At 37.3% G+C, this 25765-nt stretch overlaps 1 protein-coding gene and 1 pseudogene across 7 annotated transcripts in view; one reads left to right on the forward strand and one right to left on the reverse strand.

Moving 5' to 3' along the window:
* FAM13A (family with sequence similarity 13 member A) overlaps positions 1-25765 on the reverse strand; it is a 351485-nt gene that overhangs the window by 234618 nt on the left and 91102 nt on the right. The window lies entirely within an intron of this gene.
* On the forward strand, positions 19844-19973 carry LOC123841526 (U2 spliceosomal RNA; annotated as a pseudogene).

Below are 25765 nucleotides of genomic sequence, written 5' to 3' on the forward strand. Positions count from 1 at the left end.
TTGTATGGCAAAGATTTTCTACAAGAGAATAAACTAATTCATGGCCTATGAAAACAGAAGGATAAGAGCAAGAATGCAGCATCTGCAAACTTTTCCAGAGGGGAGAGAAAAGAGGTGAGAAAAACACTGGGAATCAGAGAGCTCCAAGGTCAGAGAGTTTAACTGCAATCTGAGTAAGGAGTGGGCCACTGCAGGGGGGCTCTAGAGTGGTGGGGACAGAGGGGTGCTGGGTTTGCCACCACCCCAGTGTGACTGCCGTTTGTGCCTGTGTATACAAATGTCTATGTGTGTCAGTCATGAAACAGTCATCTAATAAACTATAGATTTTAATTTTATCACATAACTAGAAGTCAGGGAAATGTTTATGGGATGTGTACCATCCATTCAGAGTAACCATCAACCTTTCTGGACCTTTCTGGCCACTGAAATGTGAGTGGATAATATTCTAAACTTGAAAACAAGCTAAGTCTTCATCAAGAGGGTACTAATTATAAAACAAAGGAATACTAAAATTATTACAACAGTGTGTACAGATTAATGTTTGCTGACATAGATATTCATGGCAAAGTAACAACAGCAAATATGAATATTTCTTTTATGTAAAATGAATTTAAATTTCTGTGTAGAGATTTCTAAAAGAAACTTCACAAAACTGTGAATAACAATGGGCCACCGGATAATTTGTAGTTCTTCTTTTTGGTATTATTTTCATTCCTCCCAAGAAGCAAGTGCCATTTTAATGAAACTAATAATGTTACTTAAAAACTTTTTTAAAGTGATGAGAGTATATGCTTCTATGAAGCAAAACAATCTGATAACAGTATTACCTCACCCAGACCAAACAAACAACTTCTCATGAGATGTTTCCTTGTTCTCCAGCAACAGGTTGGCCACCCAGAGAGTAATTACTAATACTTTTAACAGTTTCATTTGAAACCTTTTTAGGAAGGATGAGATAATTTCACCTCAGTGTTACTCTAGCAAAACAACCTTCATTAGTAAAAAGGCATTACTAAACATCAAACCATAAGCTTTACATAAATAGTTTTTATGAAGAAGTCAATAAAAACATGTAGGAGGAATCCTCTTCCACCCGTGAGTGGTAAGTGGCATTCCTGTTTGTGACTCTTTGGGAAGATATTTAACCTATATACTCTTAGATGAATTAATTAAAATCAGTTCCCTGATAGTATTGAAAATGAATTTTATGCCCCAATTTTGTTACATAGTATGTTTAACCTAAAAAAAAAAACAAAACAAAACCCAAAAACAGGTGTCTACTGAATAAGTATTGCCAATAGGTGAGTGTATTTTTTCTATCTCTATATAATGGTTGCAAATTTCCCTATAATAAGATCAGAGTCTCCTTTCAAAATCTTAAAAAAATTACATTTCATAGCTCCTTGTTTATGTTTGAGAGATCGGATGGTCTGCTAGGAGGTGCTAAAACATATAAATAATATGGTAAGATACTTATATAGTTTGAAACACGCTGTACTGACATTAGGTATTTCAAGCTTGCACACATCCACGTTTATTTAAAAGGCACAAGCAATCAGTGAGTCATCTGATGGGCGAGTCAATGAATAAATGAATGCTTCATGTAAACTGGTGTACAGTACACTCCTCAGGCAGGTCTCACTGAACAATCGCACCAATGAAAAAGAGAAGCTGTAAACAAATTCCTATGTGCCAAAAAACTCAATAGGTTTGACTTCTACTCAAGACAAACAAAAACTTCCTGAACAGTCAACAAGAAATTAAAGGAGCTGCAATTGGCCTACCTAGGTTAGGCAACAGGCTACAACCATAGAGTAGATCTGCATATCTTTCATATGCCTGAGAACAACCAGAACAGTTAACTTAATGAATATATAAACAGTCAGCTCATTTTGATCCAACCAATATTTACCAAGCACTTATTGTTTGTTTTGCTGGTGGAAAGTGCTTCAGACAATTCCAAGACTATGGGCAAGATAGCCTCTGCTATAAAGAAGTGTCTATAATGGTGTGAGGGATAAGGAAATTATATAAATATCATAAAAGAGTATTTCCATAAGAAAGGTACAAACTAGTGTAAGATAGGTCACAGAGTTAAGAATTGTGTATTTTGGGTAGCGGTTTGTCTGTTTAGGTGTTAAAAGTATTAGGGAAGTTCTCTAGGGGGACATAGTATTTGATAGAGGATTTAAAGATTGGGTAACATAGTTAATTCAACTACATTTTTCTGTTTTTTTTTTTTTTTTTTTAAAGATTTTATTTATGTATCTGACAGAGAGACACACAGCGAGAGCGAGAACACAAGCAGGGGGAATGGGAGAGGGAGAAGCAGGCTTCCTGCTGAGCAGGGAGCCCGATGTGGGGCTCAATCCCAGGACCCCGGGATCATGACCTGAGCCAAAGGCAGACGCTTAATGACTGAGCCACCCAGGCGCCCTCTGTATCTTTTACAGAGAGCACCAACTAGTAGGCACAGTCAATCAGGAAACTCACATTCTGTTCCTTCAACAAAATATTTATCGGAATATCCACAAAGATGTATTTGCATGTTGGTATATGTTTTCTCACTGAATCTTCTGACATAATGGGAAAACAACCACACAGTACAACTTTACATCTTTAATCTTCTTTTCTTTTATAATGGAGCAGGCAATATTCAGGGTACTTTAGATCTTGCCATATATAATAAATTCTACAATTCGAGCAATTCTAGCATCCTTGTTCTGTGTGATGAGCACCCTTGTCTTCAGTGGGACAGTGCCTTTCACAGAGAGAGAAACATAGAGACATTTATGGATTATTCATGAAATACAAGGTGATCCAAAGTAGACTCTGAGTTTGCTCCATGTGCACACAGCACTTCTAACCTCAGAATGTTCCTCTATCAAAAATATACAATACATTTCTCTTTCAAACAAAATGTCCCAGAGATAGTCCAGATGGTGGAGGAGTAGGAGACCTTAGTTTTGTCTGGTCCCAGGAATTCGGCTAGATAGCTGTCAAATCATTCTGAACACCTGCAAACTCAAGAAGATCTAAGAAAAGAATAGCTGCAACTCTACAAATAGAAAAACAACCACTGGGGTGCCTGGGTGGCTCAGTTGGTTAAGCATCAAGCATCAGGTCATGATCCGGAGGTCCTGGGATTGAGCCCCAGGTCAAGCTTCCTCCTCAGTGGGGAGCTTGCTTCTCCCTCTCCCCCCTGTTTCTCCCTCTCCCCTCCTGCTCGTGCTCTCTCTTATTCTCTCTCTCTCAAATAAATAAATAAAATCTTTAGAAAAGAAAAGCAACCACTTTCTGCAAGGTAGGAGGTGCAGAGAAGTGAATCCGAGGTGATATACGGAAAGATAAATGGCAGGGGGAGGGAGCCTCCATTACCTAGCTACTGGAAAGTGATACAGCCCCAGAACACAAAAAGATATTTTAGAAGTTTGCTCCAGTGAGGCATGTCCCTATCTGAAAGGCGTTCAGGTGGTGAAGTGGGGAGGAATCCTAGGTGGGACAGTGTGGTCTCAGGATCCTTGGGATCACAGAAAATCAGGGTGCCTGAGTGAGGCAGGGGATCCCAGGCATCAGAGTGGGAAAGCTGACTCCAATCAGAGAGCCCAGGAGTGGGCTCTCAGCTCAGGGTTGTCATATACCAGAACTGCAGTTTCGTTGGGTGACCACTCTCCGAGCAGGGGCCCAGCCAGTGGCAGAACTGTGCAGAGAACCCCCCACTCTCCCTGCGGGAGGAGTGGCACAGGGGTGTACCACAGGAGTTTGCAGGGTTTGGAGTCTTTTTCTTTTTTCTCTTTTTTTTTTTTTTTAGAGATTTTATTTATTTATTTAATTGACAGAGAGAGAGAGACACAGCAAGAGAGGGAACACAAGCAGGGGGAGTGGGAGAGGGAGAAGCAGGCTTCCGGCTGAGCAGGGAGCCTGATGCGGGGCTCGATTCCAGGACCCTGGGATCATGACATGAGCTGAAGGCAGTCGCTTAACCAACTGAGCCACCCAGGTGCCCCTAGGTTTGGAGTCTTAAAATGGGGTGACGTGCCTGATAGAAATGCTTAGTCACAGGCTAGGTGACCATGGAGTGTGGACAGAGACCAGGGAGACAGGAGGGATTGACCACTTTTCTCTGAGGGTGCAATGAAGACTGGGGCCCCGAGCTTTTGGCTCTGGGGCTGGAGACTGGGAGGCTGCCATTTTCATTCTCATCCTCTAAAGCAGCACGGAAAACCTTGAGGGAACAAAAGCCACACAGAGCAATCCGGAGCCCCTTAATTAGCCTGGCCCCCTGGCAAGGACAGTATGATTCTGATCGGGGCAAAGACACCTGAGAAACAGCGCAACAGGCCCATCGCCCAGAAGACCAGCAAGAACATCCAGCTAAGACCAAGTTTATTGATCACAGAGAACTGCAGAACTCCAGCACTAGGGGAAAATAGTATATAGAATTCATGGCTTTTTCCCCCATGATTCTTAGCCTTTCAAATTTTACTTTTTTTTCCTCTTTCCTTTTTCAACAAATTTCTTATTTTATCAACTTTTTAAAAAGTTTTTTTTAATTTTCATTTTTACACAATTCTATCCTTTCAATGTTTGTGTGTGTGTGTGTATACACATATGTTTTTCTTTCTTTACAATTTTGGGATGCAGTTTCTTCTAACAAACAGACCAAAATACACCCAGAAGCTACTGTATTGCTCTGTTCTCTTCACCTGTCTGATCATATTCTTTTTCTTTTCTTTAAAGTCTTTAATTTTCATTTTTACAATTACATTCTATCCTTTCAATGTATTTAATTTTTTCTCGATGCTCTTCTGATTTGTTTAGTGTATTTTCCTCTGGGGTCATTCTTGCCATTTTAGTATTTTGTTCCCTTACTCATCTATTCTTCTCTGGACAGAATGACAAGACGGAAAAACTGACCTCAAAAAAGAGAACAAGAGGCAGTACTCACTGCCAGGGACCTAATCAGTATGGACATTAGTAAGATGCTGTAACCACAGTACAGAATAACGATTATAAAGATTACTAGCTGGGCTTGAAAAAAGCATAGACAACATTAGAGAATCCCTTTCTAGAGAAACAAAAGAACTGAAATCTAGCCAAGTTTAAATAAAAAAGTCTATTAATGACATGCAATAAAAATGGAGGCTCTAACTGCTAGGACAAATGAGGCAGAAGAATTAGTGATATAGAACACCAAATGATGGAGAATAAAGAAGCTGAGAAAAAAGAGAGATAAACAACTACTGGATCACAAGGGGAGAATTTGAGAGGTAAGTGATATCATAAAGGGAAACAATATTACAATAATTGGGATCCCTGAAGAGGAAAGAGTGGGGGCAGAAGGCATATTGGAGCAAATTATAGTGGAGAACTTCACTAATCTGGGGAAGGAAACAGGAATTCATGTCCAGGAGGCACAGAGAACCCCCCTCAACATCATAGAAATAGTTCAAAACCTCAACATATAATAGTGAAACTTGCAAATCTCAGAGACAAAGAGAAAATCCTGAAAGAAGCTTGGGACAAGAGGTCTGTAACCTATAAGGGTAGAAACGTTAGACTGGCAGCAGACCTATCCACAGAGACCTGGCAGGCCAGAAAGGACTGGCATGATATATTCAGGGTGCTAGATCAGAAAAATATGCAGCCAAGAATACTTTATCCAGCTAGGATGTCATTCAAAATAGGAGAGATGAAAAGCTTCTGGGAGAAACAGAACTAAAAGAAATAGTGATCAGTAAACCAGCCCTGCAAGAAATATTAAAGGGGATCATCTAAGCAAAGAGAGAACCCAAAAGTAACACAGACCAGAAAGAAACAGAGACAATATATAGAAATAGTGACTTTACAGATAATACAATAGCACTAAATTCATATCTTTTAATAGTTACTCTGAATGTAAATGGGCTAAATGTCCCAATCAAAAGACACAGGGTATCAGATTGGATAAAAAAACAAGACCCACTGATATGCTGTCTGCAAGATACTCATTTTAGACCCAAAGACACCTCCAGATTGAAAGTGAGGGGGTGGAAAACCATTTACCATGCTAATGGACAGCAAAAGAAAGCTGGGGTGGCAATCCTTATAACAGACAAACTAGATTTTATTTTATTTTTGTTTATTTATTTTTAAATATTTTATTTGTCAGAGAGAGAGAGCGAGCATGAGCAGGGGGAGCAGCAGAGGGAGAGGCAGAAGCAGGCTCCCCGATGAGCAAGGAGCCCAATGCGGGACTCGATCCCAGGACCCTGGGATCATGACCTGAGCTGAAGGCAGATGCTTAACTGACTGAGCCACCCAGGCATCCCAAAACAAATTAGATTTTAAACCAAAGACTGTAATAAGAGATGAGGAAGGATACTTTATCATAATTAAAGGGTCTATCCAACAAGAAGATCTAACAATTGTAAATATGCCCCTAACATGGGAGCAGCCAATTATATAAAGAAATTAATAACAAAACTTGAAAAACACATTAATAATAATAATACAATAATAATAGGGGACTTTAACACCCCACTCCCTGCAACGGACAGATCATCTAAGCAGAATATCAACAAGGAAACAAGGGCTTTGAATGACATACTGACCAGATGGACTTCACAGATATATTCAGAGCATTCCATCCTAAAGCAACAGAATACACATTCTTCTTGAGTGCACATGGAACATTCTCCAGAACAGATCACATATGGATCACAAATCAGGTCTCAACCAGTACCAAAAGACTGGGATCATTCCCTGTATATTTTCAGACCACAATGCTTTGAAACTTGAACTCAAACACAAGAGGAAATTTGGAAAGAACTCAAATACATGGAGGCTAAAGAGCATCCTGCTAAAGAATGAATGGATCAAACAGGAAATTAAAGAAGAATTAAAAGAAATTCATGGAAACAAATGAAAATGAAAACAATAGTTCAAAACCTTTGGGATGCAGCAAAGGCGGTCCTAAGAGGGAAGTATATACCAATACAAACCTTTCTCAAGAAACAAGAAAGGTCTCAAATACACAAGCTAACTTTACACCTAAAGGAAATGGTTAAAGAACAGCAAATAAAGCCTAAACCTAGCAGAAGACAATTAATAACGATTAGACCAGGAATCAATGAAATAGAAATGAAAGGAACCATAGAACAAATTAATGAAAGTAGGAGCTGGTTCTTTGAAAGAATTAGATCAATAAACCCCTGGCCAGACTTATCCAAAAGAAAAGACAAAAGGACCCAAATTAATAAAATCATGAATGAAAGAGGAGAGATCACAACCAATACCAAAGAAATACAATTATAAGAACATATTATGAGCAACTATGTCCCAACAAATTAGGCAATCTGGAAGAAATGGATGCATTCCTAGAGACGTATAAACCACCCAAACTGAAACAGGTAGAAAGAGACAACCTGAACAGGGGCACCTGGGTGGCTCAGTCGTTAAACGACTGCCTTCCACTCAGGTCATGATCCCAGGGTCCTGGGATTGAGTCCTGCATCGGGCTCCCTGCTCATCAGGGAGCCTGCTTCTCCCTCTCCCACTCCCCCTGCTTGTGTTCCTTTTCTCGCTGTGTCTCTCTCTGTCAATAAATAAAATCTTAAAAAAAAAAAAAAAAAGACAACCTGAACAGACCCATAACCAGCAAGGAAATTGAAGCAGAAATAAAAACTCTCCCGGGTGGCTGGGTGGCTCAGTTGGTTAAGCGACTGCCTTCGGTTCAGGTCATGTTCCTGGAGTCCCGGGATCGAGTCCCGCATCGGGCTCCCTGCTCAGCAGGGAGTCTGCTTCTCCCTCTGACCTTCCTCCTTCTCATGCTGTCTCTCATTCTCTCTCTCAAATAAATAAATAAAATCTTTAAAAAAAAACAAAAACAAAAAACAAAAAACTCTCCCAACAAACAAGAGTCCAGGGCCGAATGGCTTCCCAGGGGAATTCTACCAACTATTTAAAGAAGAATTAATACCTAATCTTCTGAAGCTCTTTCAAAAAATGGAAATGGAAGGAAAACTTCCAAACTCTTTCTCTGAGGCCAACATTACCTTAATCCCAAAACCAAAGACGCCCCAAGGAGAATTACAGACCAATATCCCTGATGAACATGGATGTAAAAAATCTTACCAAGAGAACAGCCAATAGGATCCAAAAGCACATTAAAACCATTATTCACCACAACTAAGTGGGATTTATTCTTTGGCTGCAAGGGTGGTTCAACATCTGAAAATCAATCAATGTGATACATTACAGTAATAAAAGAAAGGATAAGAACCATATGATCCTCTCAAGAGGTGAAGAAAAAGTACAGCATCCTTTCTTGATTAAAACTCTTCACAGTGTAGGTATAGAGAGTACATACCACAATATCATAAAAGCCATATATGAAAAGCCCACAGTGAATATCATTCTCAATGGGGAAAGACTGAGAGCTTTTCCCCCATGTCAGGAACATGGGAGGGATGTCCACTCTCACCACTCTTGTTCAACACAGTACCAGAAGTCCTAGCCTCAGCAATCAGACAGCAAAAAGAAATAAAAGGCATCTAAATCAATAAAGAAGTCAAACTCTCACTCTTCACAGATGACATGTGGAAAACCCAAAAGACTCCACCCCAAAATTGATAGAATTCATATAGGAATTCAGCAAAGTGGTAGGATATAAAAATCAATGCACAGAAATCAGTTGCACTTCTATACACTAACAATGAGACAGAAGAAAGAGAAATTAAGGAATGATCCCATTTACAATTGTACCAAAAACCATAAGATATCTAGGAATAAACCTAACCAAAGAAGCAAAGGATCTGTACTCTGAAAACTATAAAACACTCATGAAAGAAATTGAGACAGACACAAAGAAATGAAAATGTTCCATGCTCATGGATTGAAAGAACAAATACTAAAATGTCTATGCTTCCCAGAGCAATCTAGACATTCAAAGCAATCTCTATCAAAATGCCATCAACATTTTTCTGAAAGCTGGAACAAATAATCCTAAAATTTGTATGGAACCAGAAAAGACCCTGAATAGCCAGAGGAATGTTGAAAAAGAAAAGCAAAGCTGGTGGTATCACAATTCTGGACTTCAAGCTCTATTACAAAGCTGTCATCATCAAGACAGTATGGTACTGGCACAAAAACAGACACATAGATCAATGGGACAGAATAAAGAGCCCAGAAATGGACCCTCAACTCTAAGGTCAACTAATCTTTGACAAAGCAGGAGAGAATATCCAGTGGAAAAAAGTCCCTTCAACAAATGGTGTTGAGAAAACTGGACAGCCACATGCAGAAGAATGACAGTGGACCATTTTCTTACACCACACACAAAAATAAACTCAAAATGGATGAAAGACCTAAATGTATGACAGGAAACCATCAAAATCCTAAAAGAGAACACAGGAAACAACCTCTGTGACCTCGGCCATAGCCATTTCTGGCTAGACACATCTTCAAAGCAAGAGAAAGAAAGGCAAAAATGAGCTATTGGGACTTCATCAAGATAAAAAGCTTTTGCACAGCAAAGGAAACAGTCAACAAAACCAAAAGACAACTGACAGAATGGGAGAAGATATTCGCAAATGACATATAAGATAAAGGGCTAGTATCCAAAATCTCTAAAGAACTTACCAAACTCAACACCCCAAAAACAAATAATCCAATCAAGAAATAGGCAGAGGACATGAACAGACATTTCTCCAAAGACATACAAATGGCCAATAGACACATGAAAAAATGTTCCACATCACTTGCCATCAGGAAAATACAAATCAAAACCTCAATGAGATACCACCTCACACCAGTCAGCATGGCTAAAATTAATAAGTCAGGAAATGACAGATGTTGGCAATGGAAGCAGAGAAAGGGGAACCCTCTTATACTATTGGTGGGAATGCAAGCTGGTATGGCCACTCTGGAAAACAGTATGGAGCTTTCTCAAAAAGTTGAAAATAGAGCTACCCTATGACCCAGCAATGGCACTACTAGGGATTTACCCCATAATACAAATGTAGTGATCTGAAGGGGTACGTGCACCCCAATGTTTATAGCAGCAATGTCCACAATAGCCAAACTATGGGAAGAGCCCATACATCCATCGACAGATGAATGGATAAAAAGATGTGGTATATAAATACACACACACACACACACACAATGGAATACTACTCAGCCCACAAAACAATGAAATCTTGCCATTTGCAATGTCGTGGATGAAACTAGAGGACATTATGCTAAGCGACATAAGTCAATCAGAGGAAGACAATTATCATATAATGTCACTCATATGTCAAATTTAAGAAACAAAACCGAAGATCATAGAGGAAGAGAAGAAAAAGTAAAACAAGATGAAATCAGAGAGGAAGACAAATCATAAGAGACTCTCAATCATAGGAAACAAACTGAGGGTTGCTGGAGGGGAGGTAGTGGGGGATGGGGTAACTGGGTGATGGGCATTAAGGAGGGCATGTGATATAATGAACACTGGGTGTTATATAAGACTGATGAATCACTGATCTCTACCTCTGAAACTAGTAATACAATATATGTTAATTAATTGAATTTAAATTTAAAAAATGGCCCTTCTACAATATAAAGGTCAGTTCTTTCTGTCTATGAGGCAGAACAGAAAATAAGTAGTAATCCTTTCAGAACATTATGAAGGAAGGAAAAATGTTCAAATTTTGTGGCTACCTAAAACGCTGAAAAAGAAGCTGAATACAGGCAAAACTATCTTATGTTCAGTAGTATTCAATAGTGGAAACACTATGTAGCAAACTATGTAGTGTTCAGTAGTGTGAAGTGTATTCACACTGTTGTGAAGCAGCTCTTGAGCACATTTTCATCTTATAAAACTTGAATTCTTTAGCCATTATAGAGCTGTCCTTTCCCCTCACTACCCAGGCCCTGGCAATCACCACCCTACCTTTTGTTTCTATAAATTTGAATAGGTACACCACGTAAGCAGAAATAAAGTATTTATCTTTTTGTGACTAGTTTATTTCACTTAGTGTAATATCCTCCAGGTTCATTCATATTGTAGCTTATGATAGGATTTCTTTCTTTTTTGAGGCTGCATAATACTCCCTTGTATGGATACACCACATTTGGTTTATCCACTCATCCACAGATGGACACATGGACTGTTGCCACCTCTTGCCTATTGGGACTAATGCTATGAACACGAATGTGCAAATATCACTTTGTGACTCTGCTTTCAATTCTTTTGGATGAATACCCAGAACTTGGATTGCCGGATCATATAGTAGTTCTACTTTAATTTTTGAGCAACAGTTTGAAGACCTTTTATGTGCTTTTTTGATTACTAATGTGGTTTCCAAACTGGATTCCTACATATTAAATTCTAATGAATGGATTATAAGTATACTAGAGATTAATTCTGGATGATTGCTTTTTCTAAAATAATTAAACATCAGATACTTGTAGGCTACATTCTTCCTTTTCCCAGAGTATTAGAAACAAAATCTATCCTTCATATTCATTCATTGAACAAATACACCTTGAGGACTATCATGTGAGGCATCAGCACCAGAACAAAACATAACAAAAAAAGTGAAGTTTTCACCTGTCCCTTGTCACTTCTGACCCTTTTCCTGTAAAGTTAAGGAATTACAACATTAGGGAGACAACAGCTGACGGTTGTGCCTAGAGACTGGTCTATACCTAACTATGCCCAACACAAAACTGTTTATTTTTTCATCACATTATCTACTTTATTATCAATTCTAGGATATAGGTTCAACTAAAGTTGAATCCTTAACATTCTGTTATCATATTCATTATTTTTAGTCCACACTGGCTTATGTTATTCTATGTTAAAAGGAATCATATTAGTGCTTCTTCCAATGAACTACAAAGAAAAAAATTCTTATAAAGTTAAACAGAAATGCTATATTGAATTAAGCACCACTGGCCTACCTCAGACATATGCAATGAGAAATAGTCCAGTCACTAAAGTAGAATCTAAACATTTAACCTGCTAGAAAATGCTGCTTTCTCTTTAGTATTCTGTAACTCAGCACCTTGTTTTTTATTCCAGAGCCCTTGTTATATTTGGTAATTAAAAAGTCAAGAATGCAGACTGAGCCCTCTACCCAGATTTAAGTCTTGGCTCTTTATATTATTAGCATGACAGCCTGTAAGTTACTTAATCTACGTGTGTCTATTTCTTCATTTGTAAATTTGGGATGTTACTTAACTTACAGGGTTATTGTTAGGATTAAATGAGTTAATGTGTTACCTGTGATGATTATAATAATTATTGGTGTTTATTAATATAGTGTTTTTGTCTGTCTCCTTCCACAAAAACATAAGTTCATGGAAAGCAGGGCGCATCTCTCTGTTGTTCATCTACTGTATATCTGGTACATAGTATGGTGCCTATGACAAGGGATGTATGTGCTCAATAAAAAGTCAGTGAAGGAATAACCTCATTCTCTTCCAAAATCTTAAGGTTTTTTTTTTTTTTATGGGATCTTTCTCCAATACCACCAGTATTTCATCTGTGTTCATTTCCAGTTTATTTTCTTTTTAAAATTTATTTTTAAAGTAGGCTCCACACCCAATGTGGGGTTTGAACTCACAACTCTGAGATCAAGAGCTGCATGCTCTACCAACTGAGCCAGCCAGGTGCTCCTGATCATTTCCAGTTTAGACAGAACATACCAAATTCTTTTATCAGAGCTTTTATTAATAAGTTCCATGTTCAACATCTTAACTATCCTAGGGCCAGCTATGAATATCGTCGGAGTCTTCATGTTTTTAATTTGTAACACAAGTCCTGGGGATAATGCCTAAGTGGTGTGCCTTACCTTCACTCTCATAGAAATGAGAGACATTTCCACCTGACTTCCAACATGACAAAGGACGATGGGAAGAAAAGTCAGTGAGACAAGCATTGTATCATCAAAATTTTAGGAAAAAAATCCCAAACTCTGATCAACAGTCAAGAGATTCCTACTGTGGGTAGGGGTGGATAAGAGGAGAAGAAGGGAAAGGCAATTCTTTTGGGGCTGTAAATCAGCTGATACTCAGATGTTAGCAGGAGTTCTATGCATGGTTTTTTCTGGCTGTCATGTTCCTAAAACAGTGCCTAGTGATGCCTCATGGAGGGGACTGGACGAGTGACAGAGGCCAGGGTGGTGTGTTTGTGAGTTTCTTCTCCACAATTACAGTCCACTGCATACTTACTTTTCCTGTTTTTTCCTTTCCACAAAGGACCTGCCATAATGCCAGCGCTTATTGACTCAAGGTTTGTTGACTCAAGGTGGGAGGCTGTCTGGGTCCAATGGCCAAGATGGGCAGATAATAAGAACTATTTACATTATTTCTGATATAGCGCACATACAGAACACACCTTTCTAAAGTGTCAACTTTGCACCATTTGTGTTCTGAACAATTAAGGGGCGTATGGGATAGACAATCATTGTTTCCCAACATAGCAAGTTTAATAATATTAGGATCAGTAGCAAGTTAATTTGATTTTTTTTTTTTTCAGTCCACAAATTTTCTCTTGGCCCTGACCTAGAATCAAGGTCTGATGAAGTGCAGATACAGTACTTACTCCACAATGAAACTTTGTTTTGAGTTTAGAACACTTGTTCTCAATTCTCAATCCTTTTTTCTGCCCCATGTGCTTGAGAGCATATACACTGTTCTTTCTTAGTGGAAGGGGATCGCCGACTTAATTTCTAAAAGTATTTTGGAGATTTTTATCCTGTCACCCCTTCTCTCTCCCTTCACACCACCCTCCCCCAAACACACACTTCTTACTTTGTGTCCCTGCCCTTTTTACCTTATCCAGCATAATATGTATTTAAACTCCAGGATGTAAGAGCTAAATAATTGCCTTTTTTTTTTTTTTTGGAAAAAATAAAGCAGCATTTATTTTCCCTCTGTATTCTCAAACTATTATTTAACTAGCAAAAATCTTATTTATTTAACTAGCAAAAATCCCTGTAACACTGTTAGGGACTTTTGGGTCACATCACAAAGCACAACCAGCCTCTTCCATCAAAGGAACATACATTTTAACTAAGGGGTTATAAAATATTTGTGAAGAAATAAAAAAATAATGTCATCAGTATAAAAGATGTTCCAAGGAGGTCTTATAATTGAATGCCATAAGTTATTAGTGAGAGTAATAGCTAACATTTAAAGACATATCATTTCTACATTAGCTCATTAGATTTTATCTGAAGACAAGTCTCTGTAGTAATTTCTAAAATTTCTACATTAAATATAGAAAATTATAGATCAGAAAAGTTAAATGACTTTTACAGGTGGGATTGTTTTTAAGTGGCAGAGATGAGAGTCTACCCAGCCTTAATTCCAGGCCCTAGATTAAATTCCTAAACAGGAATGGAAAGCTCATGGGTAGGAGTGGCTGGGAGAGGCCTGCTAGAAGATGCTGGGAAGCAATCTGGCTAGCAGACAGACTGATAAGTAGGTTCTGGTAGGAGTTAGGAAGGGGAAAAATATGGGCATCCTTGATTGGAAGAAAATTGTGAATAATGCATGTAAGTGGGAACGTAATGAGACAGTTTACACTGAGCCAAGGATTCAAGGCAGGAACAGAGGGACATATAGTGGGGTGGAAGCCAAGGATGTCTGGAGAGAGCCTTGCCTGCCAGAGTTGAATTTTTTCCTAGGCAACATCAGGCTTTGAGTAAAGAAGTGACAGGACAAAGACTGCATTTTAGGTGGGGTAATACTGGTGTTGGAAAAGACAGAAATGGTTGTACTATGATGGAAAGATGGCCAGACCCATGCTCCTCAATCAATGATTAGTTGTAGGATCTGGGCCTGTCACAGCCCTTCACTGCCAGGTTTCTCAGTGTTTTTATGAGAATCAAGTCAAATAGCAGGTATGAAAGCACTTTTAAAATTAGAACATGCTACACAAACGCAAAGTACTATTTCACATATTAATTTGAACTACAGAGGGAGATTCTTAAGGGAGAGACTTTAATTGGTAAATCATCGTAATAATTCAGAGAAGAGAATGAGAGTATAGAATAGGGTGATGATAGGAAAAACTTAAGATTCAGGATTTGAAAGACATTATAAAGGAATAGTAGGCAGACACTGATAGTTTATCACGAGGATCAATGAGAAAGGAGGGTACTGATCTGCCTGAAAAGAACTAGAAATAGAGTTGATCAGAGGTTGGCGGGGGCGGGGGGGGTAGGCAAAGGGAACAAGTTAGATCTTTGGACAAGTAGATCTTTGGTAAAAATGACCACCAGGCTCATAGTGGAACAAGAGAGAAAGGACAGGGCTCGGTAGAGATTTGGGGTCTGGACCTTCTTCTCTGTCCAATTTCACTCTCCCTCAGGCATCTCCTCCACATGATTTCAAGTGCTTAAAACCCTTTCAAATCTGCTCAGTATTCCACGCCCACCCCTATCCCCCTTGGCCACACCATCAACCCCCCTTCACCAGGACCACCCTGATAGTTGGTCCACCGCCCTCTACACATCTCCCACTGCAGCCAACTGTGATCTTTTAAAAATGTGAATCAGACCATGTCACTCCCTTGCTTAACACCTTCCGACTGCTTTCTCCTGTGCTGAGAGCTAAGTCTAACCTCTTCACTCTAGCTGAGCAAGCTCTACACAATCTGTCCCAGCCTTCTTTTACATCATCATTTCCTACCATTTTCCAGAAACAGACCTAGTCTCTGTTTCTGGAACATAACAAGCTTATCCTCATCTTTGAGCCTTTGTACTAAGTATTTCCTCTACCAGGAAAAAAATAAAAAATAAAAGGTAAACTTACTGAGTGCTTACTATATACAAGCACTGTACGTGTCTTAATCCCCTTACCTTCCCATTTCTATAATGTAAATGCTAATAATATGTCCATTTACAGAGGAGTAAACGGAGTTTCAGAAAGATTAAGGAAACTATCCCTAGGTTATACAGTTAGTAAATAGCAGGGCTTGGAAGTGAATCCAGTCAGTGTTGCACCAGAGACTATGTTCTGAAGTATTTTCTAACCTGAGATTCTCACGCTCCTTTGCTTCACTGACTTCTTGTACTTCAGATCTCAATGTAAATGTCAGCTCTACAGAAAGGCCATCTCTGACTTCCTCATCAAAAGTGGTCATCGAGGCCCGTGCTATTTATTATATCATCTCATCCTCAGCCATACAACAGTGCCTGTCAAATACTTGCTGAATGAATGAGGGTTAAGAAAAGTGTGTTACAATGCCTGGAATTTTAGAGCTGTGAGGTAGTTTCAAAATAATATATTCCAACCTTCTCTATCTGAGGAGACTTGATGAAGAGATATCATGAATTCCCTAAAGTACTAAGCCACACAGCAGTAAAGGAAGCACTTGAATACAATGCTCCTACAACCAGTTCATTTGTTAATCTTATTTTGCTTCCAACTCTGAGGGGCGTTTGATAGTGTATTTTCAATCAAATTTTGATGATTAAAGATTTATTTTATGCTTAATTAAGAAAAAAACCATTGGGCGCCTGGGTGGCTCAGTCGTTAAGCGTCTGCCTTCGGCTCAGGTCATGGTCCCAGGGTCCTGGGATCGAGCCCCACATCGGGCTCCCTGCTCAGTGGGAAGCCTGCTTCTCCCTCCCCCACTCCCCCTGCTTGTGTTCCCTCTCTCGCTGTGTCTCTCTCTGTCAAATAAATAAAATCTTTAATTAAAAACAAACAAAAAACCATTAAGAAACTAAAATATATATCATGGATATTTATATAGATTTTTTTTTTTTTAAAGATTTTATTTATTTATTTATGAGAGACAGAGAGCACGAGAGGGAGGAGGGTCAGATGGAGAAGCAGACTCCCTGCTGAGCAGGGAGCCCGATGCGGGACTCGATCCTGGGACTCCAGGATCATGACCTGAGCTGAAGGCAGTTGCTTAACCGACTGAGCCACCCAGGCGCCCTATATAGATTGATTTTTTAATCTCTATCTGTATAGATATCTATATGTATACATATAACCAGCTCATTTTATGTGTAGGTTTATGCTTTGTTTTGTTTTTAATATTCCTACATCACTACCAACACTTGGCATTTTACCTTTTTCTAATTTTGACCAGTCCTAAGGATGTGATAGTTCTTAAAAACAATCCTCTGATTACTGAAGAGTTTGAACATCTCTTTATACACTTCCTATTCTCCTATGAACTATCTATTCATTATCCTTTGTTCAGTTTTCTTTACCATTCAGGAGTTTGGGTTTTTTTGTTTTGTATATTCTAGATATAAGTCTTTTGGTAGTTTTAAACATTCCAAGTGTCTTCTCTGAGCCTGTCATTTGTCATCTTTTATTGACAAAAATCTTTAATTTTGATACAATAAAATTCGTTTTTTGATTTCTCCATATGGTTTGTGCTTTGGGGATTTTATCTAAGAAGTTCTTCCCTTTCCCTAGATCACAGCAGTATCCTCCTCTACTTTATTCATTTTATAATTTTTCTTTTTTTTAAAATTTATTTATTTGAGGGAGAGAGAGCACAAGCAGGGGGAAACAGCAGAGGGAGAGGGAGAAGCGGGCTCCCCACTGAGCAGGGAGCCTGACATGGGGCTCGATCCCAGGCCCCAGAATCATGACCTGAGCCAAAGGCAGACACTTAACTGACTGTGCACCCAGGTGCCCCCATTTCATAATTTTCCCTTTCATATTTAAACCTTGAGTCTATCCAGAGTCTACCTTTGGACACGATGCTAGTTAGGTATCCCATTTCCTTTTTTCTCCATGTTAAAGAAGCCAGTTTTCCAACACCATCTACTAAAACAAGTGCATAGGTTTTAGTTTATGTGTAGGTTTACATTTTAAGTAGAATTAATAACCTAAGGACTAAAAAGGAAAAGGGCTAAGAGATTCACCAGTATTTTGTTCTTCTTTGAAGCCATTTTCAAAAAAGAAAAACTAAGTTGTAAAACTAATAACCCAATGTTGCTCTATTTTAATATTAATTAAGCTTAAAATATTCCAGTCTTTAAACTCCCAGACCACCCCATTTTCCCATCATCCAGATTGTTTGATATAGGTAAGCAAACCCCGAGTTATAAACTGTATACCAGGCTTTGTACATCTGAGATTTTTATTTTATTTTATTTTTTAAAGATTTTAAATAGAGCTACCCTATGACCCAGCAATTGCACTCCTGGGTATTTACCCCAAAGACACAGATGTAGTGAAAAGAAGGGCCATATGCACCCCAATGTTCATAGCAGCAATGTCCACAATAGCCAAACTGTGGAAAGAGCCGAGATACCCTTCAACAGATGAATGGATAAAGAAGATGTGGTCCATATATACAATGGAATATTACTCAGCCATCAGGAAGGATGAATACCCAACTTTTACATCAACATGGATGGGACTGGAGGAGATTAAGCTAAGTGAAATAAGTCAAGCAGAGAAGTCAATTATCATATGGTTTCACTTATTTGTGGAACATAAGGAATAGCATGGAGGACATTAGGAGAAGGAAGGGAAAAATGAAGGGGGGAAATTGGAGGGGGAGACGAACCATGAGAGACTATGGACTCTGAGAAAAAAACTGAGGGTTTTAGAGGGGAGGGGGGTGGGGGGATGGGTTAGCCTGGTGATGGGTATTAAGGAGGGCATGTATTGCATGGAGGACTGGGTGTTATACGAAAACAATGAATCATGGATCATTACATCAAAAACTAATGATGTATTGTATGGTGACTAACATAACATAATAAAATAAAATTTAAAAAAAGATTTTATTTATTTGAGAGACAGAGAGAGGGAGAGCAAGTGGGGGGAGGGAGAGGGACAAGCAGACTCTGCACTGGGCTCAGAGCCCAATGTGGGGTTTGCTCTCACAACCCTGAGATCACAACCTGAGCTGAAATCAACAGTTGGATGCTTAACTGATTGAACTACCCAGGGACCCCATCCTAGATTTTTAGTACATCAATCTAACTTAATCTAATTCTGCCATTTCTCAGGGTAAACATGAACTCTCCAGTAAGGGAAGCACTTTCATTTCTTCATGCGAACCTGATTTTATGTAGAGAGTACGAAGATGTGGACCTGACTGAGCACATGGAATAAGAAAGGGGTGAATTCAGAGCCTAGCTGGAGATAAACTACTATTTCCCTGAGTCACCTTGGTTTCTCTAAGATAATTAGATTTGGAATAGGACCATTTTATCCATTAGATAGAGAGCCTAGGGCTTAAGAGTTTCTATGAGACAATAAAAATGTTTGAGATCTCAGGATTCCAAAATGTAACAACAAAAACTCAAACAAAAAACAAACAAAAATCCCTGAAGACTACAAAATTAAAATTGGTAAATACTTAAATGTCTTAAAATATAATATTGTAGCAGTTATTTAATCACAGCTCAATAGAAATCAATTTTAAAAATACATTATGATTAATATGGATTGTGTGTGTATTTTAACACATTTGAGATGATGTGGTGTGGAGCTGCCAAAAGCAAGAGAGTTTAGGACCTGGGAGAGTCTTTGAAAAGATAAAAACAAAAAAAGGTCTAGAAAAGCAATACATTGAAATAAATGAAAGGAATATTTGCCTTCTATGTTTAAAAGTATGTCTATAAGAAAGATTAATCCCCTCGATTAATTGATGCTAATGGAAATTACATTTTATAGTAGAAATGAATATTGTAATAACAATCTAGGAAATAATCGTACCTAACTTTATACACGTCTCTGGGCTTCTCTCTCTCCCAAGACATTGAATTATGTCCTATTTTAAGGATAAATTTGCCATTTTAATTCTGTCACTGATCTGAAACACCATGATGGGTAAATTTGCAAACTGAAGAGAATTTGCTTTTTTAGAAAATCACTAAGCATCGCTTCTCGGCCTTTTGGCTAAGATCAAGTGTAGAAAATCACTAAACAATAATAATATTAGTACATTCCAGGAAATGTTCCAAGTTTCACATATATTATATATATATATATATTCATGTATACACTTACACACATATATGTTCATAATATCAATGACCACTATGTAAGATAGTTAGTATTTGTATCCCTAAAGATAAAGAAAGGAGAAGTTAAATAACTTGCCTCAAGTCCCATTCATAGAAAGCAATGGAGCAAAGTTTAAAACCGAGATAGTCTGGTGATATTGCCTTTCTTTATAAAATTATATAAAACCTGAATTGTAAGTTTTGTTACATCTTGATTTATCACAAAATTGTTCCCATGATCCAACAAAGTAATGCTCTTAGCTCATTAGGAGGGAAAAATTTTTGCTTATTAGCAACATCAAGGAGAACAAGATACTGTAAGACCAGTCTGCTTTTAAATATTCTATTAGTCTTTACTCATGACTGGGGTCTCTTTATTTCTAGTTGTAATAGTTAAATCTTTAAAAACCAAAGTGATTTAACCTACCTGAGCCCAATCCAACACAAAAATATTCCAATCAACTATGTATACATATAGCAAACATGTTATTCAGTCAGATTCTATAAAACTCATATAAAATTAGGTCATCATTCATTTACATTCTGCTTTTGCAATCTTAACCAGAAAACATACCTTCACATTTCCCCCTTTTGCTCTCTTATGGATAACTTAGAGGTGGCCTGACAAATTTAACAAAGACTGTATGAGATGGTAAAAAGTTGAGAACTTTAAGTTTAAAAATTGAGTCAGTTACAATTTATATTAATACATCTTAAATGAGTACTAATTCCCAAAACAGAGGTTTCTCTTCTGGTCCTAAAGAGTTAATTCTTCCCCCCATGTAACATTATGCTTCTTATAATATTTTCTCAATGAGTGTTATTCAGAAGATTGTTCCTTTGGAAAACATGAGAAGTGTCACTGTGTGTCTGCAACTATTGGTTTGAATGACCTCTACATCTCCAAATCCAGGACACATTCGTCAGTTCTCTTTTTTCTTGATCTCTTTCTATAGTTCACCCTTTCTTTGAAGTTCTGTTTTCTCTGGCTTTGGTGCTGCTACACTAGCTTATATTTGTATGATCTCTCCAACTGTTTTTTCCAATCCCTTAGCTATGGACATTCTCCAGGATGCCACTGTTCTTGGAGAGTTTGTCCATTTTGTTTTCAAGAAATAAATTAGAATGACTTTTCAACTCTAGCTCAGCCCCCAGATTTTCCTCTAACTTAATTACAGTTGCCAATCTCCAAATCCCTGATGGAGAGCTCTTGGGAAGTAGTAGCAACAAGCTGAGCCTCCACAAGAAATTACGAACCAAATCATTAAAGACTTTGAATGCCGTAGAAAAGAGATAGTCTTGAATGGAGGTTTTGGAAGCAAGACAGGGGTATGATCGTATTTTTTAAATATGTAATTCTAGGAATAGCACGTATTGGGGTTGAAGTGGGAAAAGGAAAACCAGAAGTTATCAAAACCAGCCAAAGAAGAGATGAAGAGATCTGGCAGGGGAATGTGGAGTGCATTAAAAAGGAGGCATCTAAGTCAACTAAGTTTGAATGAAGCACAAGCAAGCCACTTCTCTGGCATACACACTCATAAATTCACATGATCAAGATCTCCATTATTCCACTGCAACACATATCACAACTGTAATTCAGTAATTATCTAAGGAATCTCCTCTTTTCCCCATATTGTATAGTTCCCTGAGGGCAGAATCATGATGTTTGGCCAACATCTGGTACATTGCCTGTTGGCACATGGTATATGCTTTAAAAATATTTAGCAAATTAATAAATTCACCAAATTAGTAAATTACAATTATAGAAAACTAAAATCATATAACAAAAATCTTACTGTTGAAAAGAAATTCCCATATCTAGTAGCAAATTGTGGGTTAGAAAAATTAAGTGATTTGCTTGAAGTCATAAAGCTAGTTAATAACAAAGAAAGGAGAATTCTGTTCCTCCAAGACTGAGTCTCTACACAAAACCTCATGGGAGAAAATAAAAGACAAGTGTATATGCAGAAGGCAGACATGAAGGTGTTAGATAATAATTTCTGAAGACTATTATATAAGTGTAAACACACACTCCCAGATACAATGTTGAGAGTATAAATTCGCCACTAGATTTTGTCAACAGCTAAGAAACATGACTCTCCCTCCTTATCTCCCTTTCTTTCTTTCTCTCTCTCTATATATCTATATATACACATATATGTGTGTGTATATATATATATATATATTTTTTTTTTTTTTTTTGTATGTATGCCAAAATTTGCCACTTGTCATCACTGGATGAGATTCAGGGAGTTTAAAAGGTCACAGCTATTTTCAAGATTGTGTTGAACAAGACATATGGCACTAGTTTTAATTTTGAAGTCTTATAGACGGCAACCACACTCCATTAGTAAAATGATCTTGCTTTCACTTTTTTTTTTAGAGACACTTAAAATAAGAAAAATAGAATTATTAGATTCTGCATTTGCTTTTTTTCCCCCCAAAGAAAAGACTATTTGCTTTAAATTCTTTCATTTCTTCAAGCCTGTACTTTATACACACATGGGCCACATCAAGGCAAGTGCTACAACACAGTTCATGACTGGCAAGAAAAAGTATGGCGCAGTAAACAACATCTATAATATTATCTTAAGAAAATATGTGATCTAGTAGAAAACACAGCAGACTAGGAGTACATAGGCACCCTATTCTTAGTCTTCCTGCTTGGTAGTTATATAACTTGAGGCCAGTCATTGACACCACCCCTCTATCAGCCACCCCATGGAACCTCATGTCAGCCTTTATAAATGAAATCATCTGGCTTGCTCCCTAAGACTGATATAAGAAATAAACAAATCATGAATGTAGAAGTCCTTTGAAAGTATTTTAGAAAAGGAACATGCAATTTTATTTTTTAAAGTAGTATTTAGCAGAGTAGTGTTGATGTCTTCTGGCTGGGCATTTCTCTTTAATAAATAACCGACTGACTTAAAGGACCTTGAATTTATGCTGGACCATATATTTCTCCAGATGATCATTAACTGCCAGACAGATGTTATTGCTTAATCACTGCATTCCCACAGAGATTGAAGGGCTCCAGGGATTATTTTTTAAAGGATAAGAAATCTTTGACTCTGACCCCAATCAGCAATGTTCAACCACTAAGTTATTTCTCTAGAGAGGTATATTCCAGAGAAGAGTTCACACATTTTAAAAACATTGCATCACAGTGATGTGGTAAAAGACTACAAACCATCTATTTCATCTTTTTTCATATCAGCACTGACTTATAATGTACTAAACTAAGATTAGTAGGAAAAACAAAATCACTGCTCCTTGCAATATAACAAAGTAAATTATTTCACCTAAAAAATGTAAATTACACTATTTATCAATACTATTGGTTGCTTATTTCATTTATTACAAACAAGCAATCAATATGCTGGGTAACCACTTACAGATCTACTGCCACCTCTCAAGTGAGACCAAGGTCAAAAAACATTTTTTCTGATTACTTCTGTTTGAAAAACCAAGGTTTGAAGTATCATTATTACCACTAAAGTAATACAGTTTACCCTTCACACAGAATATCAGAAGCAACTATGTATGGTTTATATAAACTTATAAAACATCACGATTTCTGAAAAAAAAAAAAAAAGTGGACAGCTAATGGAAAATTTATAGTACTGTTTTCAGTATGCATATTTTAATTTCTTATGATCCAAATTCATGGTCTTAACTGATAATACTAGAAACAGACTTGAGCTTACTATTAGATTGAATTATATGAATTTCAGTATTGGACCACTTGGAATTAGAAAAATAGCAGTTTTATACGGTCAACATAATACTTTAATCTGTCCAATAACAAATCCAAGGAACAACGATAATGTAGAAATCTTTTGGCACCAATTTGGTTTTTACTCTCTTTAAAAAGCAATTGATTATTCTCTTGCCTACTTACGAGTTTCAATTGGAATGGACCAAAATATATTCTAGCAGTTCTATTTTAGCTCTGTAATCCTAAACACTGATATTTCATATACTTCAGTTCTTTAGCCATGTAAGTATGAGACTACCAATTATGCTTTTGGATTCTCCCTGAAAAATAGATGATTGTACTTGTTGTACACACACAGAATTTAATAAATACAAGTCTGTCATCTTCTGTATAAAAAGGCCTGGCTATCGGGGTGCCTGGATGGCTCAGTTGTTAAGGTCTGCCTTCGGCTCAGGTCGTGATCCCAGGGTCCTGGGATCGAGCCCCTCATTGGGCTCCCTGCTCAGTGGGGAGGCTGCTTCTCCCTCTCCCACTCCCCCTGCTTGTGTTCCTGCTCTCGCTATCTCTCTCTGTCAAATTAAATCTTTAAAAAAAAAAAAAGGCCTGGCTATGAGCAATTAAAAAATGATGTAAACCAACAGATTTCAGTGACATAGGAGAGATTTATAATTTAATGTTCTGTAAAAATGCAGGATTAAAAATGTATATGAAATAGAACATTGATAAAATTTTTAAAAAGTATATATACCTGGTGGAAAAGCTGTAAGAAAATAGATAAAAAATTTAAAGTCATTATTTTTAAGTAATACAACTAGTGGATGATTTTTCACTGTATACCTTGCAATTTAACATATTTTTTTAAGCTTCTCTAATTTTATGAAACAAAAATACGTAAGTAAAAACTGGACCAAATGAGGGGATATGTCCTTTTATTAAATGAATGATTCAATATTAAATATTTCAACTATACCTGAAAAAACCTAAAAGCTCATTGGGAACTTTTTGATCTAGAAAAATATGCTGAAGTTCTTTTGGGAGAAAATATGCCCATAATTATCCAGGACAATCCTGAAAAAAGGAGAATTAAATGGAAAAATACCACACGTCATTAAAATATAAAGCGTATGATACTCGCATCAGAGAAGTAGACAGATCAGGGTAGCGGAACAGAGCCCAGAGGAAGCCAAAATATATTTAAGAACTTGATATAATGATAAAAGTGCCATTTCAAATTACTTGGCAAAGCATGAATTACTCTCTAGATACTGTGTAGTTAACAGGTTAACTATTCAGTGAAAAACTATATCCTTAAATCATACCTCATCCCAAAATAAATTTCACTAAAATTCGGTACCTAAATGTTAAAAAATGGCATATACCCTAAGATAAGATCTAAGAGAATATTTAATAACTGTTAGATTCCCATAGCATACTTGTTGTAAAACAATGTTCACATATATTCTAAGTATAAATATTAAAATACAAAACCTCGAAAACACAGACAGTATTAGTAAATATTCTTATAACCTTGAGGTTGAAGGCCTTTTAAGAATAACAAACCCAAACAACACAAATTGATATATATAGCATTAATAAAATCTCTCAACTTCTTTATGGCAAAAGAATTATAAGGTTCTAACATGAATTATATGAATTCATATAACGTGAATTATATAAAATATAAACTGTGAGAAACATTTTCAATGTATAACAATAAATTAATAGTGATACTCAAAAGGAGCTCCTACAAATCAGTAACAACAACAATAACAAGAGTACCATCATAGAAAAACTGAAAAAAGAGTGAAAAGGCAATTGACAAAAGTAAAACTATTTGGGGAAAATAGGCTTTTAAATATGTTAAACCTCACAATAATCAAATAAGTGAGAATTTTAAAAAGAAATGATGTTCACTTATTATATTGGCAAACACATCAAGGTAGGATAACATCGGTGTTGGAGAAGATGTGGGAAAGGAGACAACAGTCTAGACTCCTGCCCACAGCATGAACTGGTACACCCTTTTTTTTTTTTTTTTTTTAAGACTTTATTTGACAGCGAGAGAGGGAACACA

The sequence above is a fragment of the Mirounga angustirostris genome, unplaced genomic scaffold, assembly GCF_029215605.1.
Source record: "Mirounga angustirostris isolate CCGP_5_RB_7025 unplaced genomic scaffold, mMirAng1.0.hap1 SCAF_2, whole genome shotgun sequence".
In the NCBI taxonomy this organism is placed as follows: Eukaryota; Metazoa; Chordata; class Mammalia; order Carnivora; family Phocidae; genus Mirounga; species Mirounga angustirostris.